General features: G+C 38.6%; 1 protein-coding gene across 1 annotated transcript in view; it reads left to right on the forward strand.

Moving 5' to 3' along the window:
* Window positions 1-23,353, forward strand: part of ITGA8 (integrin subunit alpha 8) — a 1,841,490-nt gene that overhangs the window by 1,078,263 nt on the left and 739,874 nt on the right. The window lies entirely within an intron of this gene.

Genomic DNA, 23,353 nt, shown 5'->3' on the forward strand with positions numbered 1-23,353 from the left:
ATTTACAAATAAGCTACAACTGGTTTACCAAAGACAGAGTCCATTAACTTCTGCTTGCATATCGTTTGCTTATCGGTTACTTGTACATAACCAGGCCAGTGATTAACAAAGCTGAAAAATAACATTGTTCCGTAGTATTACATGTTAAAACTATTCTAGCAACAAACTATAAACGTATTGTAATTCATGATTATTTATTTCCTAAATTTAAGCAACTTTTAGTTCAAATGAAAAAGCCTTTTGTCAAGATTAAAAGCCATCATATCCCTCTAGTATTAGAGTATTAATTCCACGACACTTAAATTGTTTTCTACCATCTACATCTTTTTTTTTTTTTCAGTCCCTAGCTAACCACACTCACCTTCCTTTTTTTATATTAACCATCCGTATGAGGGATGATCCCCACTCATGCTTCACCATTCTTTCACTCTACCACAGTGACAAGGCCTCTCACATCCTCAATTTATTTTTGTCCTCTCATACCCCTGACTAACCTCTATCTCTGTCTCCCACACATGTAGACTCCACATACTAGTTGGTCTTTCACACGCTTCACTATGCGTGTTTAGCTTTTGTGTTTTCATCTGTTTCTTTCCTGAACTCTGATGCTATCTGCCTTCTAACAAGCCTGTCCAATTTGTATTTTATTCACAAAAATGAATTGTCAGTTTATAAATGTAATAACTTGCTCTTTCGGGATGTCATGTATTTTTGTGTTCTCATGTTACTGTGTTTCTTGGATATATTGTTTCAATGCCACTATATCTGTTAGCCTATGATGATCTACCCTATAGTTATATTATTGTACCTTTTATCTCATGTTTGTATACTTTGCCTTTGAACTGAGTCATGGCTGAAAAGGGTCCTTAGATCAGTCCACTTACACGTTTAACAAATTCAGTAAATAAAATAAATAAGTGTGTAGGACCTGTGCATCAAAAATCTGAGAAAAATACAAAATGGGATTCATAACATACAGTGCACCAGAGCTGGATCAGACCTACGTTAAAGAACTCAAGGCCTCTTTCTGGTATGTAGATGGTATGTGAAAACATTATGGCAGCTGATTGGCAAGATCTCTAATTCATAGCAGCAGTGTCTGAGGTTCAGTTCTGATTTCTAGTCACCAGTTATGTTTGTGTGCTCTCCCTGCCACTATATGGTTTTCTCTGTTTACTGTGCCTCCCACCTTCCAAACATATGTTCATTGGCTGACTGCACTGAGTAGGCCATACATAGTGCATTCACCAACATAAACTAAAAATGTACTTAACTTTTAAATAGGAATGCACCTGTTCCAAGCAATAACAGTGCTTACTACTTAACCATTTAATAACTGCTGAAACAACAGAATGTAGCTCTCTGTCTTTTACTATCTTACTTTCCCAATCGACTGATACCTTTTTTATTGAGTTACCTTTGGAATGTCTGTTGGCATAGTTTGATAATTCCTCTTCTGAAACTCTACCTGTGGCAACGTTTTTAATGAATTGACATTTGCCTTTTATCATCTTTTATAAGCAAATCTTTATGAAAGATTGCTTCTTTATTGCATAAGCTATAATGTCTCTATATAGGCATCCTGTTTCCAGTCCAGATTTACCATAACTTACTTTACTAAACTTCATTTTGTGAAGCTGGTAAATGGTAGGATATAAGATATCCTGAAAGTTGCTGTGGACTGATTTTAATCCAGATAACCTTATTTGCTTTCTTTGATTCATTAAGTATTCTGTCTTACTGTTTTTAGTATGGAAGTTCTAGACAGTAGGAATACAACCTCAGTTCTCCACTGAAAAGAGGCCATTGGCCTAATACGACAAGCCCACTCAACAAAGTGTAAAGAAAAAGAAAAAATAAATGAAAACAATGCTCTATTAAGTATATTACAATAATACTAATACTGATAATGATAATACTATTACTACTATTAATAATAATAAGAATAATCTAAGTAAAAATAATGTCTTTCTCTGCCTATGCCTCCTTAGTTCTATAGCACATACATATATGCAAACATAGGTTCATAGGTTGGTACTAGGCTATCAGCCCTAGGACCTTTACAAGCCTAGCCATAACAATTCTCTGGCTCTTTCTTCCCACACCAGCATTTTCAATAAGCTTTATTAATTAAAACAAATATAACATAAGCTTTAAATGATTTACTACAAGTGGTCAGGTGCTATTTGCTTGAAATGTTCTAATTCTCATTAATTCAATCTCTCGTAACTCCCCAAACCCTATCCTATAAAACTGTATAGCCTTAACAGAACCTATCTCTAACCCTAAAGCACTCTTCTTACTCCCTAACCCTAAAACTCCCTTCCCTCTTGCTAAACTTTGAATAACACTTCCTCTCTCTATCCCTAGCCGTAAGACACACATCTTGCTCCCTAACCCTGAAACTCACTCCCAGCTGCTTAAATCTAGAATTCTCTCTTCCACTCCCTAACCCAAAACTCCCTTCCCACTCCTCAAACCTTAAATCATACTTACTTTCCCTAAGACTCTCTTCTTGCTCCCTAAGCCTGAAACTCCCTTCCACCTACCTAAAGTTAAAAATCCCTTCTACCACTCCCTAAACTTAAACCCCCCACTTCCCAAACCTAAACCTAATCTATAATCTCACCCCATTACCCTAATCCATAATCTCACCCCATTAATCTAATCTATAATCTCACTTCCTTCTACTCCCTCACCACAGCTGCCAAACTTAACTTGCTCAAACTCAAATAATGTGTTTGGTTAACCCATGGCTGCTGCTTGCATGAACTCATGTTCCAGTTCAAGCACATGGCAAGTGGTACCGTACCCCCCTCTACTAGATATTAAAGTCCCTGGCTTTGAGACAGGAGGTGAGCACTTGGGTCTTCAGCTTTTATAGAAAAAAATCAGGTTTAAAATTTGAATCATCTGTTGAGCTTATCTTCTGCAGTGGGCACTGAACTTGCAGCCATTTAAAAAACGAGATAACTGGAAAAGCTGAAGTTTACAATTGAGTCTATTAAGTGTAGAAGCATACAACCAGGGCCTATTTATTTTTTGTCACTCAGGTGTGTGTGTGTGTGTGTGTGTGTGTGTGTGTGTGTGTGTGTGTGTGTGTGTGTGTGTATCTATAAGTTTGTTTACTAATGAACCAATTTCAGTCTATGCCCAAGGGAAATATAAAATGGGACAGATCTCATAAGTAGTGTGCAGCTGTTTCCACTTTAATTAAAATCAAGAACATGAAGTAGAAAACATACAAATTGTTGAGCACTTGGCTGATATGAGTATACACAATATTATTTGTGTAATATAATTAATTTAGTTAAATTCATAGTGGTTTAGCTAATGTTCCTTTCTGTGTTATTGTGATCTTCTTTTCTAGAATAAGACACAGTAATGCTGCATTACTTTTGCATAACCGCCAGTACTGTATCTCCCTTAAAATATTTGCATTACAATAATAAATATGTGGAACATGTTGATTTTATTAATCATACAGTTTAAAGAAACTGCTTTTGCAACTGCCTAGTGGGGTGTATATCCACATTGTATTGCCTTTTCTTTCCTTTCATGTTTTACTTTAAGATAAAGCTAGAAGACGCAAAACCTATTAATGATGACAGATTTAAGCACAGGCATCAGTATGACCCAAAATAACAGTGAATGAAGAAAAAGTGTTAATGATTCTTTCATTTGTTTGTTATAGAAAGATTAGTTTTTTTAAGAGCTGTGTTATTCTGTGTGATTTTCATAAGTGTTCATTGTGAAAAGTCCAAGAGCAGAGAGTGTAATTACCTGCAGGCTGACAGTACAGACTTTATTGTTAATATTTGTAGTGTATAGAAGTTCTGTAATTTATACTTGAAACATATGGCAGCCATCATAATGGCATCTCATGATGTTATCTTTTGTTTATTTTCACATAAACTGTATATATTTTATTTCAAAATATCTGATAAATCTGCAGCAGAGTACAGTTAAATGGAATGAATACACCCATCCACACACACACATACACACACACTCACACATACACACACACAGACACACACACACACACACACACACACACACACACACACACACACACACACACACACACACACACACACACACACACACAAACACTCTTGACATTTGTTTAGAATAGCCATTGCAACAATCCTGTTTTGGGAGATGGAATATAACTGGAGTACCTCGAGAATGAACTAATATGTTATTAAGTATAACAATTGAATAACTAAGTTAGAGATCTGTGCACAAAACTACATTAATCTTAGGTTAGACATGATCAGCAAAAACATACTGCAGAATCTGAATTAGAATGTTCCAGTATGCTTCAAACTCAGAGACGACCTTAATGGTAGATAAACTAGGCTGCCATCTGTGTTGGGTACAAAAAGTAGCCTAACTTGCAGATCTTCTCACCACCAAGCAGAAACCACCTCTGTTCCAGTCATGGTCCACTTGTGCTTATACATTTCCTTTTTCTCAAGCATTCCAGAATTGTGAGTGTGAGCAAAAAAGTCATGTGATGCTGGTGAAACCAAGGAACAGTGTTTAGCCTCATGCACAATCAGTGTACCTCACAAAATATCCCATAATACTAGAGATACATGCATACTGTTTAGCCTTAGTATGCACATTAGCAGTGCACTGATTCTGCACTGATAGCCTCAAGAAGCAGCCAAGAGAAAATCTTAATGGAATGTCCCATCAAATATCTGAGCTCCTGTTTTGGTAGGTTATTGACATTCAGCAAACTCATAAACAATAGTATAAGTGCAAATGTGTATTATTGTGCATGCAAGGACATTGAAAGCTGTTTAAGTAAGGATTATTAAGACAAGCTTTGCTGTTAGCATTGTAAGAAGGTTTTACAAATGTTAATGTATGCATAATGGTATGTGATTTGTGACCATGAAGCCAGAGTAGCTCATTTGGAATTCACTTCATTCTTCCTTTTAGCTGAACCTGTCCCTTTCTCATCTCCCTTATATATTGGAAAATACAAGTTCAGTTGTTAATTCCTAGTTCCCCAATCATTACCCATGGGTGAGAAAACTGATTTCTTAGGTAAACTCCAATCGAATCCTATAGTGTAGTTAAACAGCTTCTGTTTTCTCTTCTCCAGTAACATTTGTTTAAGTGCTTAAGTCAAACCTTGTAATTCAATATTTAAGCCCATTTTGAATTAGGGAAGTGCCTGGTAAAGTGTTTCCATATCAATAATCAATGGCCACCCTTGAGGTACCACAGCTGTGAACTGTATGCTACCAGTGATTGAAAAAATATTCTTTCTAAAAGCATTACAAAGACTACATGCTTAGGATTTGTTTTGTATACAGTCTTTGCGGTGTTGCCTACATTGTTTTTTATTTTGTCGTAACTCATTACAAATTCCAAACCATTCACTAAAATTATTTTTCTTTGCCAGTTTTAGTGATGCATTTGTTTCTGTTTTAGTGTTTATTACATCTGAAATGTAAAACAGATTTGGTACTTATCGGTACAGATTTATTCTGATTGCTCAACAACGTGTTCATTAAAACTGCAATGTTCAACAATGCATTACTGACATTAAATTCAAAAATATAAAACAGAACTAAATAATATATAACAGGAGGATATTGTGTGTCCATCTCCACATCCTTATTATAAACACTAAGTCCTTCCACTTTTAAAGACCAGTGTATGTGGAGTGGTTTTGACTATAGGAATTCGGAGAACAAATAGATGTGCAGACAAATGAATGTAATTCTACAGCTCCCCCTGGCTTTTGTATTTCACACTAATAAGCCATTGCAGTATGAATGAATGACAGAAGAATAAAACACTAGCACAAGTTTTCTTCTTTATCCCAGAGCAGCCCTTTCAGTACTGTTATTTATTACATTAGTTCTTACTCAGTGGTTCATATAGTTGACCAGTACATCTATTAATCCTTCCATCCATCCATCCATCCATCCATCCATCCATCCATCCATCCATTCATTCACAACCCTTTTTTACATTTTCCACATGAGGTCTGGGTGTCACTTCAACAGGGAAAATCATCTAGAGCCAAGGTTCACACAGCCGAATGGCTAGCCCTGCTCCGGTTGTTCTTCTATACCACTCACAGGCATGTACATCCTATGCCCTGTTTACATTGCTTAACCTTGGAGTGTGAGAACATGTGAACTCAACACAGATAGCACCACAGCCAAGAATCGAACCAGAAGAACCTTGCTATACACTCTGCCAGTAGTTGACCAGTAGGTTCATAGGATGATACTAGGCTATTAGCCTTGTGGCCTTAATAAGCCTAGCCAAGAATTTTGCCATATTCCTTCAAAATCAGCACCTGTTTCCCCTGTCCAGCAAAGACACAGGTGGGATCCCAGGGATATATTTTCTGTTTCCCATCCAGTCATCCAGGTTCCTCTTAAAGGAGGCTAGAAAGGTACTCTGCTTGACATGGAGAGGGAGTCTATTCCACAGACTGGGGAGTCTTTGGGACACAAATCTATCCCACCAACAAGTTCTATTAATGTCACAGACCAGGTTAAAGCCTTGCATGTGGCTTGCATGACTGGAGTTTGTCTTACAGATATGCAGCAACTCCATCAAGGCTGGTTCTGAAATGGCCTTGTATGCCAGACACAGGTCACCTTTGAGTAGTCTGTATGAGACTGAGTAGAGGGACAGGGTGTTTAACCTATCTGTATAGGACAGGTGTATGAGACCCTGGATTTTCCTGGTCAGGAACCTCTGTGGTCTCTCCAGCTGCTGCATGTGCTTGGTAAGGTACATGCTGAAGGGGACATTGTACTTGATAATGGGTCTGATAAGGGAGCAGTACAGGAATGTTATGACCTCCTTGTTCCTGGATGAAATACCCTTATTTATGAGGTAGGCCATGTAGAAAGCTTTCCGTACAACGGAGGCAACATGGTGGTCAAAAGTCAGGTTGCTATCAACCTGGGTGCCCAAGTATCTCACGACTGATTACATGCTTAGTACATTGTTATTAATGTGTTGTGTAAATGATCTTTAAGATGGAGTTCGAGTGACATAGGGTCAAAATCCTATATAGATAAAAAACATTGTATTGTAAAGAAAAACTATTGTACACATGAATATTTTTCATAGTAATATGCAGACGACAGCATTGCCCACCATGACTTCTGCCCTAAACCCATGTTAATTACTGTAGCTCATATATTTTTATCTTTAATGCAGTTAGGTTTTATACAGACACACTTTTACTAGACTACTTCATACAGATGCAATGTTGCTCTTATTTCTGTCTTTCTGAACCTCCTTCTTAAGCTGCTTTCAAACAATATTTTTAGCTGAGCAACTAAAAATAGTCTTGACCTCAGTTATAACTTTTGGTATGTCATGGGGTTCTGTCAAATTTTATTTTTCAATATGTGGTTTCACTGTTTTTAGTTTATGTATTGTCATTCAAAGGATTAACCCCTACCCTAAAAACCTGCTCAAACCTGGTATATGATTAGAAGATCTAACTACACTGAAAAATGATTTGAGTGTGGAAAGAAAATGCCTGTCATAGCAACAGATAATTTCCTTTGCTTTTAGGATTTCAGTTCTAGTATGAACTAGTTAACAAGGATCAAGCCTATGAAAAATGCATCTTGGAAACTGTAACTTGGGAACAAGAAAGTTTACTGAAGCATAAGCTACCAGAGAGTTTGGTTTAGCTACTGCATTACTCAAAATCATATTGTTTTTAAAGTTTGCTAAAGTATTTTAGTCACATCATAGAGTCTGGGGAATCCTTAGCTTCTGGTGAAAATATAAACATTTTCCTATTTCTGAGATGTGGTAACCTAAACTGATTAAATTAAGTAATGACCTTGGAGGAAGCAGCCTTTTGCATTTACAATGGAAGGGGGTGCAGGAAATTGAATATAGTTGTTCCCTTCCTGCAAACTGAGATGCAAGCAGGGCTTTGGCACAATCTTTTCATTCAAATATGATATGATAAAGTGTATTTACTTTATTTTATCCTTTTCTGGGACCTTGCCTAACAGGTCCTTCTGAATCAAGAGAAAGCATCCTAGAACAGGTTGAGTACCCTCCAGCTCATCTGTTCCCATATGATTGCCTGATCATCCTATTCTTTGTCCTGGACGTGAGACTACAGTTGGGCATTAGAGAGCAAACCCATTTCCTGGACCTCTGGAGGCCTCCGTTCTATCCCTCTTATCTTCCTTTAGGAAGCCTGCAGACTTGCAATAGCTGCCTGCCTTGGAAACAGCATGTGTGGTCCAACCTAAAGCATCTGCTTAACAGCATAAGCCAGCCATGGCCTCTTCCACTGGCAATAGATGGTAACAGTGTGGCAGGAAATCTGCAGGACAGGTGTGGTGATGTCAGCCATTCAACCACATTTTCAAGATGCACTGCATTTTAAGAAATTGTCCTTCACTCTGACAACTGCTTATAATGTTCAACAGGCAAAAGTAGGACCTGATAATCAAAAGGCTACTAAGATTTAAAAGCTGCTTAACCCATAGTTGTACAGAATGTTCAGCAGAGTAAATAAATGAGGCAAAAATATAACTGCTTCTTGTGGGCTTTGTAAAATGCCAGTTGGCATAACATAAGTCTCTACTTTATGAGGAGCAAATCTACCAGTTTTTGTTCTGAGTAGCAAAGGATGAATTAATTGCCAAAAATCCCTGGTGGGTTAATAAAAACCTTTGATGCATGGAGAGGTCATCACTGGTGGCCAAGCCATGCAAGAGAGATGGATTAAGCAGATTACTTAACTGGAATTCTGCCTGGTATAATGGAATCTACATGAGTGCAGGCCAGCAGGAAAGACTTTGCCAGAACTAACTTCTGCAGAGTCATTCAGTTGCAGAAAGCATAATAGTTACACATGAATGGAGCTGCTTTTTATCCAGTTTATGTCAGTGAGTTTGTGTTCTGTGCTCATTTGTTGTCACTGCATGATGTAACTATAACACAAGTACATGAAGCCACACAACACTCCTGACATAGTGTTACAAATTGGAATGGGATGTGGGTCAGTTCTCACATATTGTGGATGTGTTATCCAGTATCACTGGATATCTGCTCTGAATTTCTAGTACTTATGTTGCTGGGACTGTTTGTACCTCCCTCAGCCATGCTGAAGTGCAGCTGACCCCTGTTGTACCTCTCTTTACCTGCATTACAAAACAAACTCATCAGCCATGATAGAGGGGTATATTTTCTGTGTTCTTTTGCTTATGGGTCCCTGATAGTGCCAAGTGCTAGAGACTGTCTGTACTAGGAGCATAAACCAACATTTTGTGTTTTTGTTAGCTGAGTGTCACCTTTGAATTGACCATACTTTTAGCAAAAATGCAAGATGGCGGATAGGAAGTATAAAGCAGAATATCATAGCAAAAGGTAGATGTTCACTCATTCATGCAAATTTATACTTATCCACCTTACACTTCAACAAGTGAAGGGAAACCAATGGTTTTGCACAAAAAGTAATGTCACCAAGTTTAGATGTTACATGGGGGAGTGGGACAACAAAGTTCAAATTTTAGTCAAAAGAAATGTATGATATTTTTCTTTTCCTTCATCTAATATTGACTTTTTTTCACTTGTTTAAAATACTAGTTGGTAGTTTTTTTAATGTTGGCATTCCTTGTTAGGATAATCTTAACATTTGAAATTTCATATGGAACATGATAGGCAACTATATATGGGCATAATTTCCAATGGCCTGTATAAGAAACATCCTCAGTGTAGAACAGCAGTATAAGGCTTTGGTCTAAAGTGCCTAGATTTATGGATTGATGGCACAGGCAGCGCAGCGGCACAGTGCACAAGATCTTTGCCTCACAATTCAAGAATTTGGGATTTGATCCTGATGTCCAGTCTGTGTGGAGTTTCCATGTGCTGTCTATTTTTGAATGTTTTTTCTCCCACTTCTCAAAACATTTTGGTTGATTGTGTACCTAAACTGTCCATACAGATTGCATTTATCCTTATCCTTGCTGTTATGGCCCAGGCTATGACTGAAGAGGGGCTTTGTTGACCAGTTTACATACATAGTTCATAGGTAAGTCCCAGGCAATCAGTCTACAGATCATTATAAGCGTACAAGCCGTATTTCAAAATTCCCTCCAGCCTGAAGGAGGGCAACAGAAGATAAACCAGTAAAGAATTTGAGTCTACTCTAAGGCCCAAGACATGGCTGAAGAGGGCCCTTATTAAATGGTTCATTTCCCTGTTTCATAGGTAAGTACCAGGCAATCAGTCTACAGACCATTACAAGCCTAGCCAATAAAGCATATTCAAAAATTCTATCCAGCCTCAAGGAAGAGCACAGAAGATATTACAGGGAGAATTAGGTGCTGCCCATGGAATTATCTAGGTTTATCTTAAAGGTAGCAAGGGTGTCTACCTGACATATTGTGAAAATATGGATTGGTAGTGTAAAGGCAGACCATCTGGCTTTAAATAATTTGGTATTTGCTTTTATTAATGGTTATAATCAGGGTCACATGATTGAATTAATGTATTTAAGGCGGGGAGTTATATAATTCAATTGTCTGATGAAGATCTAATTATGTAGAATGAAAGCGCTTATTTTTTATTGTTATTAATGTTGCTCTTGAATTTTGTGGTTTTGGCGCATTTTTTTTTTCCTGATTTGTCTTTCAGTTGGATTTGATCATATTGTGAAAATATATTTTCCAGAGGTGGGGGATCTATTGGGATATGAATCATGCCAATGTGTCTTATCTTTTCTGTTGATGAAGGTTTAGTTCCTTTAGCCAGGCACTTGAGGAACCTTTTGTTTTGGGAAAGAAGAGGAGATAAAAGTAGGTCAGATATGTCATGTTTGAAATGGTTAGACACAGATCACCATGGAGAGGTCTATGAACCTATAGGAAATACACTCCGGGTATCACTTTGGTGGCTCTGCTTGACAGGAGCACAGGAAAATAACTTTCTTGGGTGGCATAAGCCAGGGAACCCTGTTGGCTAGGCTTACTTAAGCCCTTGGGCCGATAACCTAGCACCTACCTATGAACCTATAAGAAACTGACTACAGAAAGAGAAGTCTGCCAGTCTGTCCAGATAACTGAGGTTCTTGGGGCAAATTATATTTTTAGTTAGGAATCTCTGAGGTCTCTCAAGTTAAGTGATGAGTTTTGATAAGTGCAAACCAAAAGGACGTTACATTCAACAATGGCTCTGATAAAACATGATATGAGGTGAGTTAAGACTTCCTTGGGTCTAAAAGAGATGCCTTTGGAAATTAGATGAGTCAGGCAGAAGGTTTTATGAAGTGCTACTTAGTTACAATGATCTAAAGATAAGGAGTTATAAACAAGCATGCTTAGAGCCCTCCAGCATTGTCTAACTAGAAGGATATATTGCTTGTATGAGTGGACATGGACATGTCTTGTTTATGAATATGAACAGTATTACATTTGTTCACATTTAGCTGACGTGGATGTGTCTTGTTTATGAATATGAACAGTATTACATTTGTTCACATTTAGCTGGCGTGGCAGTGTCTTGTTTATGAATATGAACAGCATTACATTTGTTCACATTTAGTTTCAGACCATTGTTCTTGCACCAGTTTTTATGTAGTCTCACCTATGCTGGAGTAATTATGGGTCAGTCATAGTTCAATAACAGCACCACGTATCCAGCCATCTGCAAACTTCAGTAACCATAAGCCAGGAGTATTAGCTGAAAGGCCTGAGAAATAAATACCAGATAGGATAGGAGAGGGCCCAGTACTGAGTCCTGTGATACACCACTGGTAACTTATTTGTGCTCTCAAAAGTGCCACCTGTGATGGTCACAAAATGGGTTCTTTCAGACAACTAGTTAGCTACCCAGTGTACAACATATGAATTTATATTCAGGTTTGTAATTCTTTCAGTAGTGCCTGCATGGGGAAAAGTGTCAAAGCCTTCAGCTAGGTCCTGATAAGCTGTATGTGCTACATAACCACTGTCCACTGATTTGGGATTATCAATGTCCAAATTCATGACATCTGAGAGAATGTGTTCTATAGTTTTATATATGTGGCCAGTGAGATTAATGGGTCAGTGGTTAATAAGTTTTATAGCTGGGCCACCCTTATGAACAGCATTACCTGTTTTCTGTACTTTGAGAATGTAACCAGTGGAGGGTTGTAGAATAAAGAGGTTAAGCAGTGATTCAGATTCAGTGCAGATTTTGTGCTGGTAATCAGGCAGCCTATTATATTATCTGGACCCAAGAGGAGGGGTTCTTAGTTATTTAAGAGGACTGAGAAGAGTCTCGCCATAGTAATTAAGGGGTATGGCTGGGACTATACACTCAGATAAACTGCTATAATTCTGGGTAAACTTTATGCTAAAATTTGTCAGCTAGGACATTAACAATCTTTTACGCCACTGTGAGTAGTGTTATTGCAGGCTAGCTTTGAACATTGCAGGGTGTTAGTTCTCAACTTTCTGATATAGCTAAAGAAGATCTGCAGTCAATTTTGGTACAGTTGCTATTTTAAGTTCAGCTCATTCCACTAAGCCGCCCAGATTTTCACAGAATGTCTAGATTTTTGCCTCATATTTTTGGTCTTTTCCTCATAAAATTTGTAGTTTTCTGGAAAGCCACTAGAGATTGAAGTCACTAAATAATGACAGGCATTTGACTTTCAAGTTGTATATCCTCCAGAAAAATGCACGCCAACACAAAATTTGTTATTTTATCAACTTTCTAAGCTTATAAGAGCAATATACAACATTTGTCCCTATTTATAGGTCTTTGTGTCCCCATTATTTTTGACATTGTCAATATTGCTTGTGTTGAGAACTAAGATTCAGCTTTCAACTTCTTTCAACTTCTTAATGGTACCTTTAAGCACTTTATGCTTTTGTTTAAGTGTGGTCTTAAGGTGCATAGAATAAGATGTCTTAAAAGAGGTCTCAGTGTTTTAGTTTATAGCTTATTCATATGGGTGTTCTACCTTAGCAGTATATTTTTAAATTTCTCATTATATTTGGTGCGATTAGCAAGTGCTTTATTATTTAAGTGAAACTGGAAGTCAAAAGCATAGGTCGCAGCATTAGCAACAGGGGTCTGTCAGAGCAGGATCCCAGTGGAATTTATTTAGGTCATCAAGTAATTGAAGAGGGTTTGCTTTTGAGAAGTTCTAAACACAAAGGTAATTGCAGGGGAAGTACCAGCAATTTTAAAAGAAAAGGTCACTGATTTGTTGTCTGATTTAACAAGGGAAGGTGATGCAAGTAGAGGTGTGCAAGAAATGATTATTTGGGCCCCTGGTAGAACGGTTAACTACTGGAAGATGGCATTTATAATGTCAAGCACAGGGCATAATAAACTAGTTTATTGAATGATAATTGAAGTTCCCAGTGGACAGGTGTTGGGTTTAATAGAGATTTCACCTAAAATGTGTATCGTGGTCAGAAGGAGATATAAAGGGTGTTCTAAAGTGAGCTACAAAGTGGTAATTAAGCATGTTTAGGATAATATGGACATCTAGAGTTCAATTTTGATTTTTCTGAGGAACCAGTCATGAGGTGATGATATCCTTGACAAATAATGATACTCCCACACAGCTGCCTGTAGGTCTGAATACATAGGTTCATAGGCTAGTACTAGGCTAACTGCCCTTGTGGGCCATTTTAAGCCTAGCCAGTTATCCCCTGTGAGATTCAAACCCTGTACCTTGTGTTTGTAAGGCAAACACCTTAACCATTAGGCCACCAAGAATTGAAAGACAGAATACTTTCATTGCTTTAGCATTCTGCCATCGCCCAGAATGATAGCGCAGTACAAGGACAAAATGATTGACTTCAACAATTGGCTAAGCTTCTGGTGTCATTCTAAGGGGATCCAGTATCTGTCTGCTTGGGATGACATGGTCGACACACCATGATGCTTTGCCACAGATGGCCTGCACCTGTCACCCCTGGGATTCTGGATACTGGCTAAGGCTCTTGCTGCCCCTATAGTGCCTTTTTTAGGCAAGGTTCAAATAACAAATTCATCACCATAACAGGAACAGGCAAGAAAAAACTGAGGGTAATGCTACTCAATGCTAGAAGTCTAAATCTCAAAATGCACTCACTCGAGGCACTCCTTAAAACGGAGAACATCGATATCTGTGTAGTGACTGAGACCTGGTTCAAGGCTCCAGAGAGCACCCCTGCACTACCAGGCTATAACTCATACCACACTTTTCGGCCATGTAACCTGGACCATAACACCAAAGCCGGAGGTGTGTCCATATTCATTAAGGATATCCACACCTCCAGGCTAGTTGCTCAGCATAATGCATCCGAGGTTATCCAAGTGCTACTAACTCTGGGCAAAACTGCAATCCAAATTGTAGCTTGCTACAGATCCCCACCATGCCCCAGGATTCCCACTCCTCTTTTCTTGATGTACTGGAAAATATTAGGGTTCAACCAAACACCCTAATAATGGGCGACTTCAACTACCCCACCATTAACTGGGAAAACTACTCGTGTACCAACTCCTTAGCTCAACGCTTTCTGGAATTCATAAACTCCAATGCCCGGGATCAGCTTATCCACACCCCCATCAGGGGCAACAATATCCTAGACCTAGTCATTACCAACATGAGTGACTAGTGTTCCACACCTGAAGTCAACTCCTTGTTGGTCCGATTTGACCATAAGCTAATCAATCTTGATATCTACATCCCGCCCCCACCCCCATTAAGGAAACCATGGTAAAACATTTCTCCAAAGCCAACTTCATGCTTCTTAAGACAAAAGTGGTGAACTTCATGACTCCCATGCAGATGGACAATACAGTTACAACTGCTGAATCCTACACAAATGCACTCTATAAGCACTTAAACGAGTGCATGGATCATGCTATCCCAAACAGAACCAAGATGCTATCCTCCAAAAAAAGGAAGCCAATCTGGTGGTCACTACCATAAACAAACTGTACAACAGAAGGAAGAAACTGTTGCAAAAGAGAGTAAAATCCCATGAGTGGAGGAGCTCCCTGGTCAGCCTCAGTAAGAAGCTGAGATCCCTTACAAGGTCCTCCAAAGCTAGCTACGAAAACAAAATTGCCACTAATTCTAAGGACAACCACAAAGCATTCTATAGCTATGTCAAGAATCTTGATGGCAACACCCAGATCTGCTCTGAGTTACAGCACAACAGCATGAAAATTACAGAACCAACTGATATTGTCAACATCCTGGCAGATAGGTTCACTGCTAACTTTACCCCCCCACTCACCCCCTAAAGGGCCCATACCTATACAGGAAGAATGCAGAGTCCCTGTAATCACAACTACGCAGGTAAAAGCTGCACTCTCTAAAGCCAAAAACACAGCATCCAATGGACCGGACAACATCCTAGGCTGCGTTTTACATGAACTTCAGAATGAACTGGCTCCCCACTTAAGCACCATGTTCAATAATAGCCTCGCATCAGGCTTTGTGCCCACTGAATGGTGCACAACAACAGTTATCCCACTCCACAAAGGGACCTATTAGCCTGACGAGCCTGATCTGCAAGGCTATGGAACGTATCATCATGGAACTCATAAACAAAGACATTGGTAACCTCCAAACTCTGGATCCCACCCAGTTTGGTTTTCTGAAAGGCAGATCATGCTTCCTGAACCTGATCGACTTCTTTGAGGCAGTCACCAAAGCTGTAGATGAGGGTAAGGTGGTTCACACAGCCTATCTTGACCTCGCCAAGGTTTTCAACATCATCCCCCTTTCTGGAATTATAGCTAAACTCACTAAACTAGGTATGAATCCCTAACTCACAAGATGGGTTGCCTACTGGGTCACTGACAGAACCCACACTGTAAAAGTTGCAGACTCCAAATCTGACCTCAAAGCAGTGACAAGTGGAGTACCACAGGGTTCCGTCCTGGAACCTCTCCTGTTTTGGTATCTACTTCTCCGAAGTACAGGCTAACACAGAAGGCCTCTAGCTAACGAAGTTCATAGATGACTGCAAACTAGGAGCCATAGTCAAGTCCCCAAATGATGTTGACATCCTACAGAAGGACCTTGCTGAGACAGATGCCTGGTGTCAGAGCCATGGCCTCAAGCTCAATGCCAAAAAGTGCAGTGTCATCCCCTTTGGTAAAAACACTGTACCCATGAACTACCACATAGGCAGCAATCTACTTAACACCGAATGTGTGATAAGAGACCTTGGGACCCAGGTGGACAGTAGTCTCTCCTTTGATAGTCACATCACCACAGTAGTCAGGAAGTCCTTCTACGTGGCACACCTCATCATAAAAGGGTTCTCATCCAGGAAAAAACAGGTCATTGTTCCCTTCTACTCGACACTCATTAGACCCATTATAGAGTACAATGCCCCTTTTGGAATGTACCTCACAAGACATCTGCAGCAGCTGGAAAGGCCACAGAAGTACCTCACAAAGAGGATTACTGGCCTCAAACAAATGCCTTACACTGACTGTTTCAAAAAACTCCAGCTTTACTCTGTAGCATATCACCTACTCCGAGGTGATCTCTGCCTAACATATAAAGCTATGTCAAACCCAGAGCTGTTGGACATGCTACAGCTAAAGAAATCCCAGTCCCTCCAAGCTACATGCTCTAGGGACCTAAACCTTGTCACCACAATAAACAGAACATGCTGGAGGGATAGATTCCTGTACCAGAGACTTCCCATACTCTGGAACAGGCTACCTATCTATGTCAAGCAAAGTTCTTCATTAACACTCTTCAAGAAAAATCTTGATGAATGGATGGGAAATAGGAAATACACCCCAGGGATCACTTCTGTGTCTCTGCTCGACAGTGGCACAGGAAAATAACTTTCTTGGGTGGCGTGAGCCAGGGAACCTTGTTGGCTAGGCTTACGTAGGCCCTTGGGCTGATAGCCTAGTACCGACCTATGAACCTATGAAACCATGTCTTTGTTACTGTACATATATGGATGTGTTCAAGTTGTAAGAGGGCCTGATTTCAAGTGTATTTTGTAAAGATTGATTACATTGAGTTGGACCAACTTAATGTGTTCTGAATTAGACTTTCCTGGGTTGAAATGTTCTTCAGGCAGACGGTGCCTAAAAAGGCATTATGGTGGCAGCAGAAGCGTTGGTCACAATGCAAAATCACCAGTGCAAAAGATGCACACTATCCCTAACAATGCAGGAAGGTTTCCAGACGTCTCAACTCAAACTCTCACATACTGGATCCCAGTAGAGTGATACCAGTTGCATAGCCAAGTGTTAAAGCCAGTTATCTCATCTTTAAATGGCAGCATCATTTTTGGTGATGAAAAATACAACTCAATACCAATGTCTTTCTTTCCTCAGATATATGCAGAAATCAATCAGGTCCATCTAAGGTTATTCACTCCCACATGTACCACTCTCAGGTCATAATTGTATTTGTCAGCATGGAGAGAGTAAGAAGACGGCTTGCATCCTGGATCCGAAAGACAGCTAAGCTTCACCTTATTTTTATCCAGCCTGATGAGGGGATGATATCTGTATGACTGACAATAGTCATCTCTTAATAAACATTACCATGGGTGGATACAGCCTCAGTAGCCCTTATGACTCTTAGAGGCATGTGCACTGGCTACGGGTATATTTGCATTGAAGATTGATGTGTTGTTGTGTAAAGAAATGACAGAGATTTTTTTTTAGCCCTTAGTCTGGGAGGCATAGGCAGTGTTCTTTTAACAACTTCAGTGTAACTTGGTGTAGCGGAGATGTTCTTTGCTATGTGTGTGTGTGTGTGTGTGTGTGTGTGTGTGTGTGTGTGTGTGTGTGTGTGTGTGTGTGTGTGTGTGTGTATGTGTGTGTGTGTGTGTGTGTGTGTGTGTGTGTGTGTGTATGTGTGTGTGCGTGTGTGCGCGCATGCGTATGCGCATGTGTGTTTGCGTGTGTCTGTGTTTTGTGCTTGCCTAGGTGAAAAGGTAGCATCCAAGTTTAGTAAATAGTTTCTCCTCTCACATATTCAATCATTTTGCAGTAGTAGTAAAGGGTTTTTAGTAAGCATGAGGCAGTTGCTACCCCATCCTAAAATACCTAGTACTATCAGACTGGCTACAGAAGGGGCAAAGGATGACTGAGATTCCACATATGTCAGTGCAGACAAACAGGTATGAGAACACTAGAAAGCTTAGTAACTTACTTTTGATATAAGACAGAAGGGTAAAATGACCTGGACTAGAAAACAATAATAACATGAGATATGGTAAGCAGATGAATACATTAATTTTAAAAACTGAGACCACAGAGAAAAGTCCAGCAGCAAACAGCAAACTGTTAAAGCTTGTCAAAACTTTTCTCTCAAATTATAGCATCAGTGTCACTTTTTTCGTTTCTTAAGTAATACAACGACTTATATTGCCGTAGCTAGTCTGATAGTACTAGGTATTTTAAGATGGCATCGGTTGGTGGCTGGCATAATGCTTAAGGTATTTACCTCACAGACATAAAGTGCAAAGTTTGATTCACGGTTGTTGGGAAGTTGGTGTAATGCTTAAGTTGTTTACCTTATAGATGCAATGTGTAGGGTTTGATTTTCACATGGGTTCATTAGCTAGGCTTAAACTAGCCCACAAGGGCAGTTAACCTAGTACTAATCTATGAACGGCATAAAGAAAACCTGGCTCTTAGGTATGGTATATGGTTGCTTTTTTGCATCATCAGATGAAAGCATATTTGGTTGGGACAATAGAAGCAAATGGACTGCATTGAGGTTTGGGGCATTAGAGATATTTGTATTAGTTGATGTCTACACGCATTAAATTGGTGCTAGTGGTGCAGATTTAAAGGTCATATTATGATATAAAAAATGTAGAAGTGAAATGGATCAAACATGGATCAAACATCAGTTCATCACATCAGGTATTTCATTTACAGATATTTTGTTCTTCATGAAAAACACAATAGTGTAAAATATTTTATTTAGTGTACTATCTATAGGCTAATACTGTCTCCACTGACAATAGTGTCTCTGAGTTTGTAAGTTTCCTCCCTGTTATATTTGTCTTTATCCCATAATGGATTGAGAGCAGTAATTCTGGGTACTTCACCCATAGACAGGTTCTAACATGGGATTAATATTTGGGTGAGCTCTGGTGTTACTTTCAGACAGCCTATTTTACTGTAGTGTCCCTATAATTACAAGCATTATTACTTTCTTAGCTGTTGTTAACAGCAGAAGGATGTGTATTACTAATCCAGAGAGATTTCCTATCCCCAACAGAAACAGGAGTTCCAGTCCCACTTGTAACCACACACACAGCTGTGTAGTTATGAAAATAGTGCCTAGTGTTGTATATAAGAATCTCATCCCACAGTTTCATTGTGCTGGTAGAATCCCCATTGCTTAGCATGGACTATGCCATTAGGAAAACATATTCAGTTGTATCACTGGGTTGTACTCATCCCGATCTTTGAGATAATCAGAGTTGATATTTTATTTCTGAATCAGACACAGGCCAATAACTGCCCATCCCATCAGATCTTCTGCAATTCCTTATTTTGCATATTACGCAATGACAGCTCACAGAAGTCATGTTTTAAAATCACCTCTGCTTAGGCAAGCCATGAAAAGCTCAGCATTTATTTATTTAACATTTGTTTACTAGGGAAGTCTGACTGGGCCAGAGCCCATTTTCAGCAGAGGCTCAGAGAGAAATGCTTCAGACGTGTATTTATTTATTTTTTATTTATTTGACATTTGTTAACCAGGTTGGTCCAAATAAGCCAGAGGCTCATTTTCAATGGAGACTCAAGGAGAAAAGCTCCAGACAATTGTCTACAGACATGTCTTCAGAATATGGGAGGGAACCACCCAAAGGAAACCTATGCGAATGCAGGGAGGACATGCAGACTCCACACAAAAGGCATCCCAGCCAAGAATCAAACTAGAGAATCTCTTGCTATGAGGCAACATCAGTAACTGCTGCACCACTGCGCCACCTTCATTGTGAAGTATACCGAGTATAAATTGTGGAATCCTGCACCTGTTATCCATTAATACTTCTATTAAATTGTTGTGGAATCCTGCACCTGTTATCCATTAATACTTCTATTAAATTGTTGTGGAATCCTGCACCTGTTATCCATTAATACTTCTATTAAATTGTTGTGGAATCCTGCACCTGTTATCCATTAATACTTCTATTTTTTCTTCACACCATATTTCTGACATACTTAACATATTACTGAAGTTGCTTCCTTAAGTTTCTGGATGTTTTTTATCCCAAAAACTAAATTATTTGTGTTGATCATCCCCTCTCCTTCCCTTATCACATAGACACACATCCTATTTTTTATTCTAACACTTTTTTAATTTTTGCTATTGTGCAGCCTGGATTAAGGCCATCTTTTTAAAGTGTGCAGCTCCCCAGTCCCCTCTTATCTACATTCATTTTTATTAAAATATTTTGAACACCTCAGGGATCATGTCCAGTGGTGTATTTCACTTTCTCACATTTCACTTCTGCCTTCAGGCTTCTCAGATTAGCTAAAGCCTGTGCTTTCTTTTAATTATTTTTTGAATTTGTCCACACAGTACAAGCATTTTATTCACTATCCACAGCCTCAAATAGACAGAAGTAGTTTCTTTTGTTTTAAAGTTTCTCTTAAGTGCTGCCTTCCTCCCATATAATACAAACCTTTCTTTTTATTAATTCCTCCAAGCCTTTTGGGTATTTAATACCATGACAGAATGGACCACATTCCCAAGTCAAAATATGATCGACCTTCATGAAATTAGTATTGTTTCAATGTCTGATATCAGCCAGAAGTGCTATTCGCAGCACCCACAATGTGCCCAGTAATGACTCCTTCTGCAATTCATATGGTGGTAACATATGTAAGTACGATTATAAATTATTTTTTATAAGGTCTGTTGTTTCTACTACTATAGGAACTGTCTGGGTATCCTTTTTTCACATTACCTTATTTTCTGCTTACAAATCCTGATATTTTGCAACTTTTTGTCTATCTGTTAGTAAGACACTGCAGTCACTGCATGTAGCAATTTCAGTGTCTTCTTTTCATGGACTAATATATCTGGTTTTCTAGCATCTATTTTTGAACTGTTGGTAGTGGATAATCCCATGTGATATAAACTTCATCATTTTCTATGATGCTTTGTGGCTCATGTTTCCAATGTTTTTCAGCAACTTCAATAATATAATGTTTGCACAATCCCCAATGCAACAGTCTTGCCACATTATTATGCCTTTCAGTTCACAGTCATTCTATCATTAGTATATCACAACCAGCAATAAGATGTGCGACTGTTTCCAATTCTATTTTACAAAACCAACATTTGTCTGTTTCTCCCACAGATTCAATGGACTTTGTCAACCAATGTGTATGTAGCCACTATCCTGGGCTGCCAATATTAACCTTTCATCTTTTGGTTTAACTTCACCTCTCCTTAACCATTTCTGCATTCAGTCATGATCAACCTGAGGTTGTTCCAAGGGTTTTCTGTACTTGCAACTATATTTATGCATTTTCCACATTTCTTGCCTTCTCATGTTATCCTTCATCATATATTCTTTCTTCTGTTTTTTGGCCCCTTTAGTTGCAGCCAGATTTTTATCTACTTCTGGTTTGATTTCCATTCCCACTTGATACCAACATGCTTCTGCTAAACTAAGCAGGGAAGTCATCTTAGACTTTTTCTCCTCATGTTTTAAAACTTTCACTACATTTGGGTCTTGTGAGGTCAGCAGATATGTATGAAGTCTTAAAATTGCTGATCTATACTTGTAATCAATTTCAAGGAAGTCCATACCTCCTTCAGAATGGGGAATATATAATCTTGGGATACACCACTTTTTATAAATCATTTCATAAGCGTGAAGCATCCTTGTTTTCCTGTCCAACCAATCCGACACCTTTTGGGGCCAGTTACTCCAAAACTGTAAGTTATTATAGGAAGAGCAAATTGGTTTATAGCTTGGGCTTTGTTCCTAGATGTCAACACTGTTTTCAATATTAATGGTGTCTTCTAAATCTAATAATGTTTTATAGCTGATCCTTTATCAATTCCCAAATATTTATATACTCCCTCTTGATCAAGTTCTGTTATATCACATTCCTGACCCAAACTGTTTTCTTGGTGCTACAGCTTTCCTGCTGTAAAGGTTGCTTTTGCACATTTATCAAGACTAAAGTACATTCTTATATCATCTGAAAAATTTTGACCACTTGCAGTTGTGCTTTCAGTTCCTTATCTGATGAACTATACAGTTTTACATCATCCAAAAAAAAGAAGATGAGAAGTCTATACATTTTGTTGTTTTCTGGGAGCCAAATTGTAGTCATGACATAATCTGTTAAGTAGATATCTTAATGAGTTAAGGGCAAGACAAAAGAGTAGCTGTAACAAAGTCACCCTGCAATATCCCCATTTGAATTTTTATCCCTGGAATAATAATTTGCCCTTTATCATGGCTTAACTACAAAGTAGTTTGCCATTGTTTCATGGTCACTGTAATGTAGTCAATCAGTGTAGTGTGTATCTTATATATTTTTAAGCACACTTTTGTCCATGAATGTGGGATGCTGTCAAATGTTTTTTTTTTTGTAGTCTATCCATGCCATACTTAAATTCTTCCCCTTTTTTATAGTTTTCCATTATGATTTTATTTAACAGCAAATGATCCTTTTTTCCATATGATGTTTTTGTTACCCTTTTGTTCTTTTGCTATGATTTGAGTTTTCTTCTAAATGACTATAAGCTGTATCAGCATCAGTTCCAGTGTATAGTTTATACGCCGTTGGAAGGCAAATTATTTGTGTATAGTTTTTAGGATAGCTTGCAGGTTTGCACTTAAGTAGGAGTATTGGTTTTCCTGTTGCTACCCGGGTTTTTATTTGTTGGGGGTGCGCATATAAATAGTTCTTACTCATGACTAAATTTTCATGTAAAGATGCTAACACTTTTAGCCAGAAGTTAGGTGGTGCATCTGAGTCTGGCGTTTTCCAATTAGGAACGTTTCTTAACTTCATTTCAGTCTCTCTGCCCGTTACTTCATCCCATTTCATATCCTGTACATTTGAACTTCTTATTCTTTCTTTTGCTTCTTCTATCCATTAGCATCTTTGTTACGTTCCACAGGATCTTCATAGATATCTCTCCAAAATGTAACTATTTCTTCTTTTTTTGGTGGTGTTTCAATTACTTTTGCCTTGTTTCCCAATTCTCAGTAAAACTTTTTTGGGTCATGAATAAATTGTTTCTTTTGTACTTTTCGTTTATATTTATCTGCATATCTTCTATGTTTTTCTGCCTGTGCTGATATTTTTAGTTTATTATTTGTGATAGTGCATGTTAGAATCTGATCTGCTC

The sequence above is a fragment of the Protopterus annectens genome, chromosome 3.part1 (assembly GCF_019279795.1).
Source record: "Protopterus annectens isolate FY-2018-M chromosome 3.part1, PAN1.0, whole genome shotgun sequence".
NCBI classification, from domain to species: Eukaryota; Metazoa; Chordata; order Ceratodontiformes; family Protopteridae; genus Protopterus; species Protopterus annectens.